Source organism: Chanodichthys erythropterus, chromosome 6 (assembly GCF_024489055.1).
Source record: "Chanodichthys erythropterus isolate Z2021 chromosome 6, ASM2448905v1, whole genome shotgun sequence".
Taxonomy (NCBI): Eukaryota; Metazoa; Chordata; class Actinopteri; order Cypriniformes; family Xenocyprididae; genus Chanodichthys; species Chanodichthys erythropterus.
The window spans coordinates 28171066-28175149 of NC_090226.1; positions in this window are offsets into that span (position 1 = coordinate 28171066).

The window sequence follows — 4084 nt, forward strand, 5'->3', positions numbered from 1 at the left end:
ACATATTTGGCAATCGGATTATCAGATATTTCATGCTAAAGTTAACAAATTTGTGAATATTTTGAATAAAAAAGGAAAAATTAAATAAAAGTAGATCATCAGTCATACAGCAATGCCGTATGTCACGTAACAAGCAATGACACATCACCATGGAATCAATAAAGTGATACGTTCTAAATAGTGGTCGCCTTAAAAAAAACTCACGCTGGGGGGGTCAGCCAGAATATTTTAAACTTGCATGCGAAAGAGTTAAGCTTTTCCTGGCCTTGTCCAGCACTATCTCCGGGGACAGGGGTCTTGTGTACGGCTTTCCTTTGTTGGCCTCCTTCACCTTTGCCACTTCCAATGTATCGGTGAGATTCAGGCTACCATCAGCCCGTCTCTTGAAGCGAGGTTCCATCTAAATTAAAAAATTAAGATATAAAGACTATAGAGAAACGGACAAACACATTTGGTAACACATTAGTTAATGCAGCTATGTATATTTGTAACGAAGGCGGGACTCACGTCTCCGTGAGCGGCCTCACTGGCTGGAGCGGCCTCACTGGCTGGAGCGGCCTCACTGGCTGGAGCGGCCATCTTGCCCGTGGGCACTGGCAACGCAGCCATCTTGTCCATCGCGTCCAAGGCGCTTGAATCCATAGCAACCGGCGAAACTTGAGAGAGTTGCAACCGGCGAATCAGCGGAGACGTGACGTGACTCTGGGCGATCAGCGGAGACGTGACGTGACTCTGGGCGATCAGCGGAGACGTGACGTGACTCTGGGCGATCAGCGGAGACGTGACGTGACTCTGGGCGATCAGCGGAGACGTGACGTGACTCTGGGCGATCAGCGGAGACGTGACGTGACTCTGGGCGATCAGCGGAGACGTGACGTGACTCTGGGCGATCAGCGGAGACGTGACGTGACTCTGGGCGATCAGCGGAGACGTGACGTGACTCTGGGCGATCAGCGGAGACGTGACGTGACTCTGGGCGATCAGCGGAGACGTGACGTGACTCTGGGCGATCAGCGGAGACGTGACGTGACTCTGGGCGATCAGCGGAGACGTGACGTGACTCTGGGCGATCAGCGGAGACGTGACGTGACTCTGGGCGATCAGCGGAGACGTGACGTGACTCTGGGCGATCAGCGGAGACGTGACGTGACTCTGGGCGATCAGCGGAGACGTGACGTGACTCTGGGCGATCAGCGGAGACGTGACGTGACTCTGGGCGATCAGCGGAGACGTGACGTGACTCTGGGCGATCAGCGGAGACGTGACGTGACTCTGGGCGATCAGCGGAGACGTGACGTGACTCTGGGCGATCAGCGGAGACGTGACGTGACTCTGGGCGATCAGCGGAGACGTGACGTGACTCTGGGCGATCAGCGGAGACGTGACGTGACTCTGGGCGATCAGCGGAGACGTGACGTTGCTCTGGGCGATCAGCGGAGACGTGACGTTGCTCTGGGCGATCAGCGGAGACGTGACGTTGCTCTGGGCGATCAGCGGAGACGTGACGTTGCTCTGGGCGATCAGCGGAGACGTGACGTTGCTCTGGGCGATCAGCGGAGACGTGACGTTGCTCTGGGCGATCAGCGGAGACGTGACGTTGCTCTGGGCGATCAGCGGAGACGTGACGTTGCTCTGGGCGATCAGCGGAGACGTGACGTTGCTCTGGGCGATCAGCGGAGACTTGACGTTGCTCTGGGCGATCAGCGGAGACGTGACGTTGCTCTGGGCGATCAGCGGCGACGTGACGTTGCTCTGGGCGATCAGCGGCGACGTGACGTTGCTCTGGGCGATGTGACTCGTGGTAGAGACCGCCATTTTGTGTGTGTTCTCGGGCTTGGCAGCCATTACGGGATTCACCGTTGTGTCGGAATCCTGCGCGACTCCCACAGTGAAAGTCGAACCAACTGCAAGCAAGGCAAAGTCCAGGAATTCTATGAACGATCCGCGGGGACCATTGGTGAGTACACAGTCCTTTAGTGGTTCGTTTAATCCGTAAGCGAAGAAGTCAATGAGGGCACAGTCCGGCAGATCAGATAGATAAGCAATATCCAAAAAGTTCTGAATGTGCACCTCGAGGGTACGGGTACCTTGGCGGAGGCTGATCAGTTGCATTGCTGGGTCCATGTTGAAACGGGAAAGACGCTCACCGAAGCTGCTGGATCTGGTTGAGGCTAGGTCTTCTGTAACGAAGGCGGGACTCAGGTAGGGATCCAAATGCAAAGCTTTATTTACAGTGAGCGTTGTCATACAGGCAGGGTCAAACGGGAGCAAACGGGAACAACAAGGAACAGGCAGAATCGTAGTCAGGGTGCAGGCGATGGTCAGGACAGGCAGCAACGGGTCAACAAACAGGAAACAGGCAGGAACGGTAACACAGGACAGGCAGACAGGATATAACGCTTGGTAATGCAACACAGAGAAAACAAGACCTAGCAGTGAGGTGGTGTGTGTATGAGTCTTTTATAGTCCGTGTAATGAGCTGCAGCTGGGTGTGGTGATTAGTGATTAGTGTGAAGTGTGTGCAGGTGAGTGGCAGAGAGGATGATGGGAGATGTAGTCCGGATGTGACAGGAACAGACGTGATCGTGACAATATTACATTACTATATTTACTCATGATCACCTTGTAATGTTGATTTTATATAAAGCTTTGCCTGTATATATTTTTCCAACAGGCTCAAAATGTTGGCTAACATTTCAGAATCATCCCAGAGTCATTTCAATAATTATTATACCATTAAATATAACTTGTGTCCCACCCTCGAGACAGAAGATTTTTCAAGTAAGTAATGGGTAAGGAAAAGTTTAGACTGACTTATCACTTTTATTCACTGAACCTCCCCTGAAATGATTTTCCTCACTTTGAAACCCTCTGCTCTATAACAAGTAAATTTCATGCATTGGATTATAATTAGTGATGCATTACTCTGTAAGAATCATTTTAATGTTGCAGCTGGTAAAGCTGTAGTAAACTATAACATTATATACTTTATATTCTGCTTGGTTAGCTAATCTATAAAAATATAACAATTTATTTTTTTAACAATATTTTGTATTAATTACCTGTATTATTAGCTAGTCTGAGCAACAGGTTATTCATTTAAAACAAAGGTAGCACTTTACAATAAGGTTCATTAATTAACATTAATTAACTACATTAGTTCTCATGAAGTAACAATGAACTGCAATTATACATTTATTAATCTTTTTTAATGTTAATTTCAACATTTACTAATAAATTATTAAAATCTTGTTAACATTAGTTAATGCACTATGAACAACTGTATTTTCATTAACTGACGTTAACGAAGATTAGTAAATACAGTAACAAATGTATTTCTCATGGTTCATGTTAGTTAATGCATTAACTAATGTTTAATTTATGAACCTTATTGTAAGGTGTTACCAAAACAACTATATATAATTGCCCCTTTATTTTTATTGACAAAAGACTGACTGACTTTGCAAATGTTGGTCAGAAGTTAATCGATGAACGTTATCAGTCGGCTAATCTATAGAAATATAACATAACTTATTTTTTAATAATATTTTGTATTAATTACCTGAATTATTAGCTAGTTTGAGTTACAGATTATTCATTTAAAACAACTATATATATTTGCCACTTTATTTTTATTGACAAAAGACTGACTTAATGTAACTGATGAACGTTATCATCTTCTCTAGCTGTAATATACAGGTCTCCAACGTTGATTGGTCGATTCCCGGTTGTTACTTGGGGAATCATGGTTGTGATACGAGCGCTGATTGGCCATAGCATTCGATTCTTGGTTGCAGCCGGAAACGTGATTGGCTGTCATAACCATGAATAACCACGATCTACAGGTGGCAGAGAGCGCCACTGGCCCACCGGCCAGGCGCCCTTGTGTGCCCGATTGGACAGAGGCCTGTCATATCATCTACCTATTCTCATGCTACTAACACGGAGACCACGGGCTGGGCTCTCCTTGTTATGTTTTGCAAGCTGATTGGTTTTTATGGAAGGTTGTGGTGTTGTTTGGATATTCTTGCAGAGCATGGGACAGTTTCACAGCGGAAGAAGTGCGATTCAGGGTCAGACATTC